The sequence below is a fragment of the Hyla sarda genome, chromosome 1, assembly GCF_029499605.1.
Source record: "Hyla sarda isolate aHylSar1 chromosome 1, aHylSar1.hap1, whole genome shotgun sequence".
NCBI lineage: Eukaryota > Metazoa > Chordata > Amphibia > Anura > Hylidae > Hyla > Hyla sarda.
The window spans coordinates 180105034-180123923 of NC_079189.1; the positions used below are offsets into that span (position 1 = coordinate 180105034).

The 18890-nt window shown below is 46.8% G+C and overlaps 1 protein-coding gene across 1 annotated transcript in view; it reads right to left on the reverse strand.

The window, feature by feature from the left end:
• LRIT3 (leucine rich repeat, Ig-like and transmembrane domains 3) overlaps nt 1–18890 on the reverse strand; it is a 54575-nt gene that overhangs the window by 11397 nt on the left and 24288 nt on the right. The gene's annotated exons all lie outside the window — the stretch shown is intronic.

Below are 18890 nucleotides of genomic sequence, written 5' to 3' on the forward strand. Positions count from 1 at the left end.
CCTTTGGCTGGTTGGGAAACACTGTATTACAGGTTTTAATACATTGCATTAATGCATGACTATAAACAAGTATTACTTTACCACTAGATGTCACTGTTTTCCAATGTTCTTAGTATTCTTACCTAATTTACAGATGTACACAATGCATATTTCTGAATATAATTCTATAAAATGATTAGTGGCTCCTAATATTAAGAAGACATATATACAGTAACCCCCCGACCTACGATGGCCCCGACATATGATAAAATCGACATACAATGGCCTCTCAGTGGCCATCGCATGTCGATGTCAGCATCGACATACGATGCTTTTATATGTCGGGGCCATCGCATTAACTGCTATCCGACAGCGCAAAATGCTTAAGCTGCTATCGGATAGCAGTTTAAGCATCCCTGGCAGGTTCGCTTACCTATTCCGCTGCTCCGGTCCACTTCGCGATCCTCCGGTGTCTTGCGCATCTTCTCCAGGGTCCGGGCCTCGCTTTCCGGTGTCGTTATTACGTCACTACGCACGCCGCGCCGGCGCAGCAGCGTAATAACGTCACCAGAAAGCGAGGCCCGGACCCTGCAGAAGATGCGGAAGAAGCCGGAGGATCGAGAAGAAGACACTGGAGCAGCAGGACAGCATCAGGAGCCCCTGGGACAGCATCGGGAGCGGTGAGGACCTGGTCCGGAGCGACGGGGACAGGTGAGTACAGCTTCCTATACTTTACATTGCACGGATCCCTCAACATACGATGGATTCGACAAACGATGGGTCGTTTGGAACGAATTACCATCGTATGTTGAGGGACCACTGTATATATACATACTTGTTTAGCTTCTTATAATTCAGAGTTTATTCTATTTTCATTCAATATAGAAAACAATGCAAATGGTCAAACCATTGGGTATATTAAATGCAAATAATATCACCATACTTATTTAAACCCAAAGTCCCACTAATATTGCATAGCTAATGTATTGAGCTGACAACACTAGAAAACACATTGCAAAACTGATCACCCTCTTACGAATCTATCTCTAGAGCCAATCATTGTATTGGCAGTAAGAGGAGTAGAACAGGTAGAACAGCGGGAAATTAATGAGATATTATTTTGGTGCTTCCTGCCGAGTGGTCCCTGATTCTGGAATAACAAACAGTGGTTCTTGTCTTACATTGTTAAAGGGATTATCCAACATGAGGTGACTTTGATAATTAGGTGTCATGCAGTAATGGACATGCTTACCAAAAATCTGTGCTTGTGTTGGTGGTAAATAGCCACGTCCTGTGTCGCACTTTACACTGCTGAATTGTTTTTGGGAAATGGCTACTTCTTGTTTCTGTGGCCTCCCTCAGACTACAATCCCCAGGATCCTTTGTTTCAAGGTAGGAGGTGACTTATTTTCCTCCCACACATTAGTCGCCCCACCCATTGCAGCACAGCACAACTTGACACACAAGCTATGGATCTGTATGATGATGAATGCACATGTGCCCAGGTAACGTCATCGGGGGGCTGGCTTCACACACAACAGAAGAAACGGCCAAGCACCCTTTCAGCAGCTGACTTGTGATGTATTGTCTCGGGCAGCACAGCAAGCTGGGAAAGAGCAGAGACAACACTCCCTTTAGGCTGCAGAAAATGAACCTCCGGGGAAAAGAAAGACAAAGAAATTCGATACCAGCCACCAAACACAGGTAAGTGATATATTAGTAACTAGACAAATGTCTTGGCAATGTCTTACATTCAAAAAACCAAAAATCCCACAATACCCATTTAAGGCTTTAGTGTGCACATGATAAAATGCCTGGACAGGTCCTTTCCTACCAGTAATCTGATCAAGAGAACTTTACATCCTTTTCTGCTGTTTTGCGCCATCATTACTGCATCACACCTAAAACTCACACACTACTTTTAATAAATGATGTTGTACTGCAGATTTTCAGCGATCATAGGAAATGCTCTCCTTAACCAAAGATAGTCTGCAAGTAACTACATTTCTTCTGCTTCTAAACATTAACTGAAAGTTTGTGGGTCTCCAAAGTGCAGGCAGGCATGTTTTTGAGTCCAACAAAATTAGAGTATACACTTTAAAATGGACCAATGGATCCAGCAGGAAGGAGAAGTCTACCGTATATACTCAAGTATAAGCCGACCCGAATATAAGCCAAGGCCCCTAATTTCACCCCAAAAACCCAAGAAAAGTTATTGACTCGACTATAAGCCTAGGGTGGGAAATACATCATCCCCCCCCCATGTCATCATCCCCCCATGTCATCATCATCCCCCTCGTCATCATCCCCCCCCCCCCCCCCCCCGTTCATCATCACCGCCTGTCAATCCCTTCTCAGTGGTCTTCAACCTGTGGACTTCCAGATGTTGCAAAACTACAACTCGCTGTTCGGCATGCTGGGAGTTGTAGTTTTGAAACATCTGGAGGTCAGCAGGTTGAAGACCACTGCGGGCCTTCGTCATCATCCAGACCCCCTTTTAGTTTTCTACTCACCTCCCCTCGGTGGGAAGGAAGGGTGAGCTGGTCCGGGATATCTATGCTGCAGGGACCGTCCGGTGGGGAGGGTTAGTCGTTCCGGCCTGTCCATTTTTACCGGGAGGCCCCCTTCTCCGGCCCCGGCCTAGTGACGTTGCCTTGATGACGACGCACAGGGACGTCCGTGCGCAGCAGACGTCCCTGCACATGAACGTCCCTGTGAGTCGTCGTCAAGGCAACATCACTGGGCCGGCACCGGCCCGGAGCGAAGAAAAGGGCCTCCCGGTTAAAATGGACAGGCCGAAATGACTAACCCTTCCCCCTGCAGCATGGATGGCCCGGACCAGCTCACCCTTCCTTCCCACTGAGGGGAGGTGAGTAGAAAACTAAAAGGGGGTCTGGATGATGACAAAGGCCGAAGGGATTGACAGGCGGAGAGTTCACTCGAGTATAATCCGAGGGGGGCGTTTTCAGCACGAAAAATCGCGCTGAAAAACTCAGCTTATACTGAAGTATATACAGTAAGTCCTTTCTTTACATTTCCCATTCCGTTTAAATGCACTTCTGGCATTGGCTTAAAAACTGCAGTGGCAATTTTCCACAAAACGTCAGAAAAAAACCTGTGTGGAAACCTAGCCTTAGGGTATGTTCACATGTCAGAATGTCTGCCCAGAAAATTTCCAGGCGGACATTCAGCAGGCTGCAGTTAGCGGAAATGTGCTGTCTTCATAGATGGCATTGCATCTCAATTCTTTCTGCGGAGGCCAGAATTTTAATTTCCTTGACAGATGTTTCCGCGCCAGATGTTTAAAAACAATAGAATTCTGCTGCAACAGAATTTCCAAGCAGAATTTTTCCGCCATGTAAATGAAGCCTTGGACTACATTTGGTCCATTAAAATGAATGGACACGGCTTGGGTACAGAGCAGTGTTGCCGATGTATACAGTGGATGTATGACACTTGTGATATTACTGTCAACAGTGTGAAAATAGCAATGTTGGCCAAATATCAACATACCAGTATATGTAGGTATACCGGCCACTTGGCTCAAGTGTATATTCAGTGATAGATGTGGACTGCAGCCACACTATCAATCACAATGGTGTTTACATTGAGGCACTTTGTACAAGTCTAGTTCAAGTAGTTGTTCTATACCGATGAGACCAGTGGGTTGAGGTTTTTAATTGTTGTAAGGCAAATAAAAGTTGTGTTAGTGGCAGGCAATCTACACAGAGCCGCTATTGCATGTAGTTGTTATTCCCTACAACAATGTTTTGCTTTTTTAAATTATTGTAGATCAAGTGACAGATGCACCTTAAGGGTTTATTCACACGTACAGTATTCTGAGATTTGATGCGCAGGATTTCAAGCTGTATTCAGTCATTTAGTTTACATTGAAATCTGCAGCAGAAAATCCTACGCATCAAATCTGCACATCAAATCTGCGCAGAATACTGTACGTGGGAATAGACCGTAGAGGAGTTATCTGACCTTTAAAAATTGATGGCTCATCCTCTCGATAGGCCACCAATATCAGATCTGACTCCTGGCACCATGCCAATCAGCTGTATTCAGAGGCTGCCCTGCTCATGTGAGCACTGTACCCTCTATTGTTTACTGCTTCTCCTACTGCAATCCCCATTCTTGTTGTAGTAATAAATTGTGTTGTCACTGATAATCCCATATAAATTTTCATCCTCTCGATAGGCCACCAATATCAGATCTGACTCCTGGCACCATGCCAATCAGCTGTATTCAGAGGCTGCCCTGCTCATGTGAGCACTGTACCCTCTATTGTTTACTGCTTCTCCTACTGCAATCCCCATTCTTGTTGTAGTAATAAATTGTGTTGTCACTGATAATCCCATATAAATTTTCATCCTCTCGATAGGCCACCAATATCAGATCTGACTCCTGGCACCATGCCAATCAGCTGTATTCAGAGGCTGCCCTGCTCATGTGAGCACTGTACCCTCTATTGTTTACTGCTGCTCCTACTGCAATCCCCATTCTTGTTGTAGTAATAAATTGTGTTGTCACTGATAATCCCATATAAATATTCATCCTCTTGACTGCAAAGACTTTTATATCTATGACAGAGAAGAACAATGGAAAAAATAATGGTGGTGTGAATACCAGGTAGATATCTGATGCCTGGTTTCAAAACAGTTTGTCTCTTCCTCTGACCCTTTATTGCCATATATCTATCCACAAAATAGTCTCTATTCATTATAGCTATTAAGCACAAAGTAAATGAACGCAGTACTTAGGCTATATTCACATGAGTATCATACATTGAACTAGTCCATAGACCCCTATAGACCTGGTGGTGCCAAAAAAGTGTCCTTTTGTCATCTGCCAGGCAAGCATACTGTACATTGGCAAAACTTGTTTTATAATTGTATACTACAGTACAGCCTTCTGCTCTTTTCTTTATATACAGTTGGCCACAATCACTATATACTTTTTATTAATAGTATACAGTGGCATAAATTGAGGCTTACATTCAGTGAAAACGGCCAGAGATCTCCCTGGGGCATGCAGTGAATGTAACTCCATAACACAGTCTATAAGTGTTTTTGCTTGTACTCTAGTGACCCTGTGTAGGCCTCTTACAGAATTTCCATATTATTAAGATGACTGACTTAACTGCATCTAAACGGATACTCAGACATTTTACAACAACTATTCAACAACATTGTCATGAAGTTGGGCTTTCCAAATACTAGTGTATCTTTCCTCAACATCTTTCACTGTACATGAGGCAGATAGAAAACTGTGTGACTTCTGTATGTGCTGGTACACAGATAATATACTATTTCATAATACTAGTATTTCATGTTTAATTGTTGTAATGGGGGAGATTTATCAAAACCTGTGTAGATGAAAAGTTGCCCAGTTGCCCTTGGCAACCAATCAGATTTCTTCTTACATTTTTAACAAGGCCTCTGCAAAATAAAAGAAGCAATCTGATTGGTTGCTATTTGTAACTGGGCAACTTTTCCTCTGGACAGGTTTACTTTTTAGACAGGTGTCTAAAAAGTAAAATATTAAATCCAAAATGATTCAACTGTTAGACATTAAAACATGTCAAGGTACTAGAGGGGTTAAAGGGGTAGTCCAGTGGTGAAAAACGTATCCCCTATACTAAGGATAGGGAATAAGTTTCAGATCACGAGGGGTCCAACCGCTGGGGCCCCCCGCGATCTCCTGTACGGGGCCCTGGCCAGATAACGCGTGTTGACCACCCCACGAAGCGGCGGCCGACACGCCCCCTGAATACAACTCTATGGCAGAGCCGGAGATTGGCGGAGGCAGCGCTCCGGCTCTGCCATAGAGTTGTATTGAGGGGGCGTGTCATCCGCCGCTTCATGCGCTGGTCAACATGCCCCCTTCCCGCGGGCTGTCGGGGCCCTGTACAGGACATCGCGGGGGCCCCAGCGGTCGGACCCCCTGCGATCTGAAACTTAGACCCTATCCTTAGGATAGGACATACGTTTTTCACCACTGGATATCTCCTCGAATACTTTTGTTTATAGGCGCTGTAACAGACCAAAAGACATGTTCATCTTAAGAAGCATGGCCCGTTTCTTGGGTCCTTCCTAAGTAATGGAATGGTTTGTCTTATGCTCATATATAAGATTGTGGAATGGTTGATTTGGGACATTTCATTAATTAAAAGCTTTAGAAGAAGGTGAACTAAGGCTGGAGATTTAAGATGTGTGTTGCTTGAAGTCATGACTATCTGTCTTAAACACATGACCGAGATTAAATGATTTCGAGAGTACAAGGCTCCTAATTGAGAAATCCCTGCTAATCCTGCCTCTCATAGCACAGTTAACTCTGCCCTGCACTGGAGTGCAGACTATGTATTACTGCACGTGTCTTCTATTTAAACTAACATGATGTTTTTACTGACAAATTGACAGGGATACTTATGAAGCATTGCCACGTGACTCTGATGCCCTCAGTCCTTTCCCTATGTGAAAATGCTTAAGGGGGATTTATACAGACAGAAAAAAAGGCACCCAGACAGAAATGCTGGATTGCTGCAAAAAACATCTCAGCATGCAGTTATGTCTCAGGCAGCTATGTAAATGATTACAGTTATGGTCCGCATTGGTATTCGGCACAGAGATTCCGCTGCAGCAGAGTCTTATTGAATTCAACAGGATTCTGCTGTACTGTGCACACGGCAGAATTTCCTTGCCAGATGTTTTCAGCACCAAAATTATGATTTCCGTGTCTGCAGAAAGAATGAGCATGTTCATTCTTTCTGCAGATTCCGCACAGAATGCATAGCTGTCTTTGAGATGGTGCATTCCTGTGCTGTCTTAGCGCCGGCATGTTTTTACCTGCACCTGCAGCTTGCAAAATGCCCTGAGATTTTCTGTGTGGACATTCAAGTGTGTGAACATAGCCTAAGAGTAAACTGAGAGTTAATAAGACAAGTGAAAATTTTCCAGCTGATTTTGTTGACTTTAATGAAGTCTGATGCAGATTTTCTGCTGCAGAAAATCTGCAGCGGTTAAACCTGCTGCAGCTATACCTGTGGCGGAAAACTCACAGAAGATCCACCCGTGTGAACATAACCTAATAGTAGAAAAAATAAAGGGTGTTGGCACCTCAGGAAAACAAAGAGAAAACATAATCAGGTGGAGATGGGAGTGAAGGGTCCTCAGATCACATGGGAATGGAGGGGGGAACTGCTTTCAGGGGGCCGGAACACAGGCCCTAGCCGCACAGATAAGCGATCTCACCACCAAGCATTTGTAGTAGGAGAGCTCATATAAGTGCAACAGAACAAAGGCAGGTGATCTATGAATAGTCTGTAAACTTGCAGGTAAGGCACCAGGCTGTAGAAGATGGTAAGAGGGGCACTGGTCTGGAGAGAGATCAGTGTGGTGGTGGGGTGTGTGGTGCAGGGCAGATGTTGTTACCTTAGGGGCAGATGGCATTAACCCCTTGTATTCGTGATGCCAGAGCGTGGTTTAGCCTAAAACCACCGGAAGGTATACCGCTGAATCCTGGGCTGGGCACGGGGGCAATAAAGACTCCAACGCCAAGTTACGGACCATGGTAGCTTTACTGAGGGTAGACTGTTGGTGAAGTCTATACAGTTCAGCCAGGGCCCAAGGAGGTGAACAGTGGCGCAGGGACCTTAAGCGCTTGCTGGGACTTGTAGTAGGACTGGACAATTGAATGCAGACCACACTGACCTGACAGATGACTGGGACTGACTTGACTTGACTCATAATGCTGTGACTTTAGCTTACTTGACTTGATGGTGGCTGCAGGACTTGACTTTGAAGTCTCCAACCCTCTGGACACACACACTAGGCCCGACTTCACTGGACGTCAGCTTAGCAGCAAAGCAGAAGGAGAAAGAAGCTAGGGGCTTATAGGGGGACTAGCAGGGAGCCCATAGGTCACTCTTGGGATCACCTGGTCACTGGTACCTCCTGGGTAACAATCAGATGACATACCACATGGTACAACTCTTAAAGGAACATTACATTTTATAACACTTTACATGGCAAAACATATTTACAATGGGGAAACAAGAGCAGGGGGCCTTGGGGACACTGAAGGAGGCTGCCTGACAGGACAGCAGGAGCACGGGGTAACATCTCCCGCACTAGGCCACCAAATAAGAAACCTGTATGTGGTGTTCCGGTACAGGACCTGGTCCTGTCCCTGTCTAAAGTCCCCTCAGCCAGAGTCCCTTCATTTCCATAGGGCTCTCCTGCAGGGCTTACCCCTGGTCGCCTCATATAAATTGTGTATATTGTTTAACATATATATAGATAATATAAATGTATAGGAAATATAACTGTATAGGACCTTGGCAGGTCATGTGAATATAATTCTGGTTGTACTATTGTTCAAGGACCTTCCAGGGTCATGTGATGTACCCAGAGTTCACTGGGTTCAGGACTTACAGGTTTGCTGACCAATGAGCTTAGTCCAGCCCCTTATTATATAAAGGGCTGTAGCCACTAAATTCTCTCTCTTAGTTACTGCTCTTAGTTCCGGACTATCAAGCAAGCACAAACATAGTTGTCACGATGCCGGCTGGCAGGTAGTGGACCCTCTGAGCCAGAGAGGGATTGGCGTGGACCGTGCTAGTGGACCGGTTCTAAGCCACTACTGGTTTTCACCAGAGCCCGCCGCAAAGCGGGATGGTCTTGCTGCGGCGGTAGTGACCAGGTCGTATCCACTAGCAACGGCTCACCTCTCTGGCTGCTGAAGATAGGCGCGGTACAAGGGAGTAGGCAGAAGCAAGGTCGGACGTAGCAGAAGGTCGGGGCAGGCAGCAAGGATCGTAGTCAGGGGCAACGGCAGAAGGTCTGGAAACACAGGCAAGGAACACACAAGGAACGCTTTCACTGGCACTAAGGCAACAAGATCCGGCAAGGGAGTGCAAGGGAAGTGAGGTAATATAGGGAAGTGCACAGGTGATTACCCTAATTGGAACCACTGCGCCAATCAGCGGCGCAGTGGCCCTTTAAATCGCAGAGACCCGGCGCGCGCGCGCCCTAGGGAGCGGGGCCGCGCGCGCCGGGACAGAACAGACGGGGAGCGAGTCAGGTAGGGGAGCCGGGGTGCGCATCGCGAGCGGGCGCTACCCGCATCGCGAATCGCATCCCGGCTGGCAGCGGGATCGCAGCGCCCCGGGTCAGAGGACGTGACCGGAGCGCTGCAGCGGAGGGAGTGAAGCGAGCGCTCCGGGGAGGAGCGGGGACCCGGAGCGCTCGGCGTAACAGTACCCCCCCCCTTGGGTCTCCCCCTCTTCTTGGAGCCTGAGAACCTGAGGAGCAGACTTTTGTCAAGGATGTTGTCCTCAGGTTCCCAGGATCTCTCTTCAGGACCACAACCCTCCCAGTCTACTAAAAAAAAATTTTTCCCTCTGACCTTTTTGGCAGCCAAAATTTCCTTGACCGAGAAGACGTCCGAGGAGCCGGAAACAGGAGTGGGAGGAACAGATTTGGGAGAAAAACGGTTGAGGATGAGTGGTTTGAGAAGAGAGACGTGAAAGGCATTAGGGATACGAAGAGAAGGAGGAAGAAGAAGTTTATAAGAGACAGGATTAATTTGACACAAAATTTTGAAAGGACCAAGATAGCGTGGTCCCAACTTGTAGCTAGGGACACGGAAGCGGACATATTTAGCGGAGAGCCATACCTTGTCTCCAGGGGAAAAAACGGGGGGAGCTCTTCTTTTCTTATCCGCGAACCTCTTCATGCGTGAAGAAGCCTGTAAGAGAGAATTTTGGGTCTCTCTCCATATAATGGAAAGGTCACGAGAAATTTCATCCACAGCGGGCAGACCAGAGGGCAAGGGGGTAGGGAGGGGGGGAAGAGGGTGACGGCCGTACACCACGAAAAATGGGGATTTGGAGGAAGATTCAGAGACCCTGAAGTTATACGAGAATTCGGCCCATGGAAGGAGATCTGCCCAGTCATCCTGGCGGGAGGAAACAAAATGTCGCAAATAATCACCCAAGATCTGGTTAATTCTTTCTACTTGTCCATTGGATTGAGGATGATATGCAGAGGAAAAATTTAATTTAATCTTGAGTTGTTTACAGAGAGCCCTCCAGAATTTAGACACGAATTGGACACCTCTATCCGAGACAATCTGCGTAGGCAACCCGTGAAGACGAAAAATGTGTACAAAAAATTGTTTAGCCAACTGAGGCGCAGAAGGAAGACCAGGAAGAGGGATGAAATGTGCCATTTTGGAGAATCGATCAACGACCACCCAAATAACAGTGTTGCCACGGGAAGGGGGTAAATCAGTAATAAAATCCATACCAATCAGAGACCAAGGCTGTTCGGGGACAGGCAGAGGATGAAGAAAACCAGCGGGCTTCTGGCGAGGAGTCTTATCCCGGGCACAGATAGTGCAGGCTCGCACAAAGTCCCCAACATCCGTCTCCAGAGTCGGCCACCAATAGAAGCGGGAGATGAGTTGCACAGATTTCTTGATGCCCGCATGACCTGCGAGATGGGAGGAGTGACCCCATTTGAGGATTCCGAGGCGTTGGCGTGGAGAAACAAAGGTCTTTCCTGGAGGAGTCTGCCTGATGGAGGCAGGAGAAGTGGAGATCAGGCAGTCAGGTGGAATGATGTGTTGCGGAGGGAGATCAACTTCTGAGGCATCCGAGGAACGAGAGAGAGCATCGGCCCTAATGTTCTTATCGGCAGGACGAAAGTGAATCTCAAAATTAAATCGGGCAAAGAACAGAGACCACCGGGCCTGGCGAGGATTCAGCCGTTGGGCAGACTGGAGGTAGGAGAGGTTCTTGTGATCGGTGTAGATAATAACAGGAAATCTTGATCCCTCCAGCAGATGCCTCCATTCCTCAAGTGCTAATTTAATGGCTAAAAGCTCTCGATCCCCGATGGAGTAGTTCCTCTCCGCTGGAGAGAAGGTCCTAGAGAAAAAACCACAAGTGACAGCATGCCCGGAAGAATTTTTTTGTAGAAGAACAGCTCCAGCTCCCACTGAGGAGGCATCAACCTCCAATAGGAAGGGTTTGGAAGGGTCAGGTCTGGAGAGCACGGGAGCCGAAGAAAAGGCAGACTTGAGTCGTTTAAAGGCGTCTTCTGCTTGAGGAGGCCAGGACTTGGGATCAGCATTTTTTTTGGTTAAAGCCACGATAGGAGCCACAATGGTAGAAAAATGTGGAATAAATTGCCTGTAATAATTGGCGAACCCCAAAAAGCGTTGGATAGCACGGAGTCCGGAGGGGCGTGGCCAATCTAAGACGGCAGAGAGTTTGTCTGGATCCATCTGTAGTCCCTGGCCAGAGACCAAATATCCTAGAAAAGGAAGAGATTGGCATTCAAACAGACATTTCTCAATTTTGGCATAGAGTTGGTTGTCACGAAGTCTCTGAAGAACCATACGGACATGCTGGCGGTGTTCTTCTAGATTGGCAGAAAAAATTAGGATATCGTCCAGATATACAACAACACAGGAGTATAACAGATCACGAAAAATTTCATTGACAAAGTCTTGGAAGACGGCAGGGGCATTGCACAGTCCAAAGGGCATGACCAGGTACTCAAAGTGTCCATCTCTGGTGTTAAATGCCGTTTTCCACTCGTCCCCCTCTCTGATGCGGATGAGGTTATAGGCGCCTCTTAAGTCCAATTTAGTGAAGATGTGGGCACCTTGGAGGCGATCAAAGAGTTCAGAGATGAGGGGTAAGGGGTAGCGGTTCTTAACCGTGATTTTATTAAGACCGCGGTAGTCAATGCAAGGACGTAGGGAGCCATCTTTTTTGGACACAAAGAAAAATCCGGCTCCGGCAGGAGAGGAGGATTTACGGATAAAGCCCTTTTTTAGATTCTCCTGGACGTATTCGGACATGGCAAGAGTCTCTGGGGCAGAGAGAGGATAAATTCTGCCCCGGGGTGGAGTAGTGCCCGGGAGGAGGTCGATAGGGCAATCATAAGGCCTGTGAGGAGGTAGAGTCTCAGCTTGTTTTTTGCAGAAAACATCCGCGAAGTCCATATAGGCCTTAGGGAGACCGGTTACTGGAGGAACCACAGAGTTACGGCAAGGGTTACTGGGAACCGGTTTTAGACAGTTCTTGGAACAAGAGGACCCCCAACTCTTGATCTCCCCAGTGGACCAATCCAGGGTTGGGGAATGAAGTTGAAGCCAGGGAAGTCCAAGGAGAATTTCTGAGGTGCAATTGGGGAGGACCAAAAGTTCAATCCTCTCATGATGAGCTCCGATGCTCATAAGAAGGGGCTCCATGCGGAAACGTATGGTACAGTCCAATCTTTCATTATTTACACAATTGATGTAGAGGGGTCTGGCAAGACTGGTCACCGGGATGTTGAACCTGTAGACGAGAGAGGCCAAAATAAAATTTCCTGCAGATCCAGAGTCCAAGAAGGCCACCGTAGAGAAGGAGAAGGCAGAGGCAGACATCCGCACAGGCACAGTAAGACGTGGAGAAGCAGAGAAGACATCAAGGACTGTCTCACCTTTGTGCGGAGTCAGCGTACGTCTTTCCAGGCGGGGAGGACGGATAGGACAATCCCTCAGGAAGTGTTCGGTACTAGCACAGTACAGGCAGAGGTTCTCCATACGGCGTCGTGTCCTCTCTTGAGGTGTCAGGCGAGACCGGTCGACCTGCATAGCCTCCACGGCGGGAGGCACAGGAACAGATTGCAGGGGACCAGAGGAGAGAGGAGCCGAGGAGACGAAACGCCTCGTGCGAACAGAGTCCATATCTTGGCGGAGTTCCTGACGCCTTTCAGAAAAACGCATGTCAATGCGAGTGGCTAGGTGAATAAGTTCATGTAGATTAGCAGGAATTTCTCGTGCGGCCAGAACATCTTTAATGTTGCTGGATAGGCCTTTTTTGAAGGTCGCGCAGAGGGCCTCATTATTCCAGGACAATTCTGAAGCAAGTGTACGGAACTGTACGGCATACTCGCCAACGGAAGAATTACCCTGGACCAGGTTCAACAGGGCAGTCTCAGCAGAAGAGGCTCGGGCAGGTTCCTCAAAGACACTTCGGATTTCCGAGAAGAAGGAGTGTACAGAGGCAGTGACGGGGTCATTGCGGTCCCAGAGCGGTGTGGCCCATGACAGGGCTTTTCCGGACAGAAGACTGACTACGAAAGCCACCTTAGACCTTTCAGTGGGAAACAGGTCCGACATCATCTCCAGATGCAGGGAACATTGGGAAAGAAAGCCACGGCAAAACTTAGAGTCCCCATCAAATTTATCCGGCAAGGATAAGCGTATCCCAGGAGCGGCCACTCGCTGCGGAGGAGGTGCAGGAGCTGGCGGAGGAGATGACTGCTGAAGCTGTGGTAGTAACTGTTGTAGCATAACGGTCAGTTGAGACAGCTGTTGGCCTTGTTGCGCTATCTGTTGTGACTGCTGGGCGACCACCGTGGTGAGGTCAGCGACAACTGGCAGAGGAACTTCAGCGGGATCCATGGCCGGATCTACTGTCACGATGCCGGCTGGCAGGTAGTGGACCCTCTGAGCCAGAGAGGGATTGGCGTGGACCGTGCTAGTGGACCGGTTCTAAGCCACTACTGGTTTTCACCAGAGCCCGCCGCAAAGCGGGATGGTCTTGCTGCGGCGGTAGTGACCAGGTCGTATCCACTAGCAACGGCTCACCTCTCTGGCTGCTGAAGATAGGCGCGGTACAAGGGAGTAGGCAGAAGCAAGGTCGGACGTAGCAGAAGGTCGGGGCAGGCAGCAAGGATCGTAGTCAGGGGCAACGGCAGAAGGTCTGGAAACACAGGCAAGGAACACACAAGGAACGCTTTCACTGGCACTAAGGCAACAAGATCCGGCAAGGGAGTGCAAGGGAAGTGAGGTAATATAGGGAAGTGCACAGGTGATTACCCTAATTGGAACCACTGCGCCAATCAGCGGCGCAGTGGCCCTTTAAATCGCAGAGACCCGGCGCGCGCGCGCCCTAGGGAGCGGGGCCGCGCGCGCCGGGACAGAACAGACGGGGAGCGAGTCAGGTAGGGGAGCCGGGGTGCGCATCGCGAGCGGGCGCTACCCGCATCGCGAATCGCATCCCGGCTGGCAGCGGGATCGCAGCGCCCCGGGTCAGAGGACGTGACCGGAGCGCTGCAGCGGAGGGAGTGAAGCGAGCGCTCCGGGGAGGAGCGGGGACCCGGAGCGCTCGGCGTAACAATAGTTACATAGTTACATAGTTAGTACGGTCGAAAAAAGACATATGTCCATCAAGTTCAACCAGGGAAATAAGGGGTAGGGGTGTGGCGCGATATTGGGGAAGGGATGAGATTTTATATTTCTTCATAAGCATTAATCTTATTTTGTTCCAGGAATGTATCTAATCCTGTTTTAAAGCTGTTAATTGTTCCTGCTGTGACCAGTTCCTGAGGTAGACCGTTCCATAAATTCACAGTCCTCACGGTAAAGAAGGCGTGTTGCACCTTGAGACTAAACTTTTTCTTCTCCAGACGGAGGGAGTGCCCCCTCGTCCTTTGGGGGGGTTTAACCTGGAACAGTTTTTCTCCATATTTTTTGTATGGGCCATTAATATACTTATATACGTTTATCATATCCCCCCTTAAACGTCTCTTCTAAAGACTAAACAATTGTAACTCCTTTAATCGCTCCTCATAGCTAAGATGTTCCATGCCCCATATTAGTTTAGTCGCGTGTCTCTGCACCCTTTCCAACTCCGCAGTGTCCCTTTTATGGACAGGTGACCAAAACTGAACAGCATATTCCAGGTGAGGCCGTACCAATGCTTTATAAAGGGGGAGTGTTATGTCCCTGTCCCTTGAGTCCATGCCTCTTTTGATACATGACAATATCCTGCCGGCTTTGGAAGCAGCAGCCTGACATTGCATGCTATTCTGTAGTCTGTGATCTACAAGTACACCCAGATCCTTCTCTACCAGTGACTCTGCCAGTTTAATCCCCCCTAAGACATACGATGCATGCAGGTTATTAGTACCCAGATGCATAACTTTACATTTATCCACATTGAACCTCATTTGCCAAGTGGATGCCCAGACACTTAGTCTATCCAAGTCATCTTGTAACTTATGCACATCCTCTATAGACTGTACCGTGCTACAAAGCTTGGTGTCATCTGCAAAGATAGAAACAGAGCTGTTAATACCATCCTCTATATCATTGATAAATAAATTAAACAACAGTGGTCCCAGTACTGAACCTTGGGGTACACCACTAATAACCGGGGACCAATCAGAGTACGAATCATTGACCACCACTCTCTGGGTACGATCCATGAGCCAGTGTTCAATCCAGTTACAAACTAAAATTTCCAAACCCAAAGACCTTAACTTACCTGTCAGACGTCTATGAGGGACAGTATCAAATGCTTTAGCAAAATCCAGAAACACTATATCCACAGCCATTCCTCTGTCAAGGCTTCTACTCACCTCTTCATAAAAGCAAATTAGATTGGTTTGACAACTTCTATCCTTAGTAAACCCATGCTGGCTATCACTTATAATACAATTATCCCCTATGTATTCCTGTATGTAATCCCTTATAAGTCCTTCAAACAATTTACCCACAATGCACGTTAAACTTACCGGTCTATAGTTTCCTGGGGAAGACCTAGAGCCCTTCTTGAAGATTGGCACCACATTCGCCTTGCGCCAGTCCCTTGGCACAATACCAGACACCAGAGAATCTCTAAATATCATGAACTGGGGTACAGATATTACTGAACTTACCTCTCTAAGAACTCTTGGGTGTAGTCCATCCGGTCCTGGGGATTTGCTTACATTTATATAACATCTCAACAGAAATCTCAAGTCATCGAGGCAAAGCCTAAGAATCCTGCAGCCACTAAACTGTGAGTTACAAAGCTCAATCTATCAAATTTTGTGTGACTACTACCAGCTAAAATCTTATAATTAGTAGCACAGTGGCCTGCGTCAAAGCTCATTGCTTCAAAGTCCCAGCAAAACCTGTGAGGAACCTGTATTCCCGGTTCACTCTTAAGAGACTTTTATGTACAAAGACTGTTGCATAAAATCTTCAAGTAAAGTTCTCCAGTTTATTCATAAAGTCTGCCGTGGACATTCCGTTATTTTCCCTACCGTTTCTGGGACGGTTGGCGGAAGGACCATTAACATTAAGGAAACTACACCCTGGCGTCACAACATTCAAGGGTTAATACCACCAGACCCTGTAACATAACCGCAACACCCCAGACACCACAACTCTCCTGGTTCACCACATGTATATGAACAGATCCCAAAGTGAGCGCACTGAATGCTGCTGGGGCTTCTCTCACACTACCTACACCAGAAGAGAGATCCTGGGAGATGAAACCAGAAAAGCAGTCTATTTGTGTATACTTACAATGAATGTCCACCAGTATAATCCCTTTAATGTCTGTATTTATTCGAATGCAGCATAGAAAAGGTTTGTGACAATGGATAAAGATCAATGAAGACAGATGGCACTACATTTTTTTTAGCATAGCAGGTGGGAAACAAGTATATTCAAAAATCACTATGTTTATTTTTTACTAAAAAAAAAAACCTCTAATGTAATGCAGACAGGGGAAAAAAGACGTTACTCTCAGGATTACTGGGTGTTGCCGAATGTAGCAAATATTCCTGTTAGATCAAAAAATGCATACAATTGATCATATAATGAAATATGAAAATAATGTGTATATTAAGGTAGATATAGAGTACACTGTACCCACCTAATTGTGCTCGCTTGGTCTGTTTGTGAATGAAGACTTCTGCATATGGACCATATGCGTAGCTATATATGAGCGTGCGTATCTATGGGAAATAGATAATGTTAATAATCTTATTCAGGAGAAGTAGTGTATTCACAATCGGAGGATACTATTAAATTCACGGTCTCTTACTCTGTGTTATATAGTTCATTCAAAGATGCTGGAGACTAGGTTTGTCCAGACAGGTGGTAAAGTTTGTTTTCCAAATTTAGATTTAATGTTCTTTCTGTGTGTAAATATTAGTGTTGAGCGGCATAGGCCATATTCGAATTCGCGAATATTCGCGAATATATGGACGAATATTCGTCATATATTCGCGCATATTCGCATATTCGTTATATTCGCGTTTTATTTTCGCATATGCGAATATACGCGTATGCGAAAATTAACATATGTGAATATTAGCATATGCGAAAATTAGCATGTGCGCAAATTCGCATATGCGAACATTAGTATATGCTAATTTTCGCATATGCGAATATTACGCGCACCAGTCTCACACAGTAGTATTACAGCCTTCTTTACACCACACAAGCTGGAAGCAGAGAGGGGTGATCACTGTGATGTGTACTGTGAAGAAAAAAAAAAAAAAAAAACACGAATATTCGTAATTACGAATATATAGCGCTATATTCGCGAAATTCGCGAATTCGCGAATATGCGATATTCGCGAATAATATTCGAATTGCGAATATTCGCGAGCAACACTAGTAAATATATGTCATAAGAGACAAGCGGACTTGTTTGGTATATAGCCCCTATATATTCCCTATGTATCCAGGTGTTTAGTGACATCATTAGGGTAATGCGTTTTGAAGGCAGTATCGGCCTCCTTCGTCTTGGATGGGTGTATAATGGATCCACTATACATCCATCCCAGACGAAAGAGACTGATACTGTCTTTGGAACGCGTCGGAGGTTTTCTGGAAATCCACATTACCGTAGTGACTTCACTAGCGGCGACCAGCTCACCAACGTGCAATCCAGCGTGACCTGGTACGGTAGAGACGCCACTGGCCGGGGCAGTCTCCCGTCCGATCCCACCAAGCAGTGAACAACAGGACATTTCTACTAGATCCGGATGGAATTGAATCCCGAAAATCAGGCCCGAAACATACCCCATCCGCAGGTACATAACTAAACACCTGGATATATAGGGGACACATAGGGGGTATATACCAAACAAGTCCGCTTGTCTCTTATGACATATATTTACACACAACAAAAAACATGGTCTCAAATGTCTGGAGGTGCTCAACCCCAAATGCAGTTGTGCATATATACTGGGGGAGCAGATCCTGCCCTTGTAGTCCGTTGCTAGGGGAGATCCCTAGCATAAAAATGCATACAATGGAGGATGCCTGCAGCGGACTACAAGTGCCACAATAGAATCCTACAACAGATAAACGGTGTGGATGTGTAACAATTAGAATAATACAATACAGAAATTTAGGTGCACTACTGTGGTAGATGTATACAATGACATTGGCTATCCCTCAACACTGATGATAAAATTGAGACATTCGCCAGTGTATCCTTATATGAAGGACACACCAGAGCCCGCACACCAATGCCAAGGTTTCTCAGATGGCACGGGACCTAACGCTAACCTACCTGTGCGTAATAAGCAAAAACCAGGGGCCAGTGGGCAATTACAGCAGCACTAGGTCGACATGCAGCCTTCTCCCAGTTCCCTCCAGTGTGACTGAGCACACATACAATGGGAGGAGGGAGAGACAGGCTACAAGCCCCACCCAAGTTGGCTGATACAGGTGCATGGCCTCACAGGTGCAACCCTAATGCTGCCTGGAAAATGTTCAAGGCGCATTAACATATGGAGTTTACACACCTCCACGTATAAATTTACAAACAACAACAAAAAACGTGGTCTCAAATGGCTGGAGGTGCTCAACCCCAAATGCAGTTGTGCATATATACTGGGGGAGCAGATCCTGCCCTTGTAGTCCGTTGCTAGGGGCGAACCCCAGCATAAAAATGCATGCAATGGAGGATGTCTGCAGCGGACTACAAGTGCCACAATAGAATCCTACACCAGATACACCAGATAAACGGTGTGGATGTGCACCTGTGAGGCCATGCACCTATATCAGCCAACTTGGGTGGGGCTTGTAGCCTCTCTCCCCCTTCCATTGTA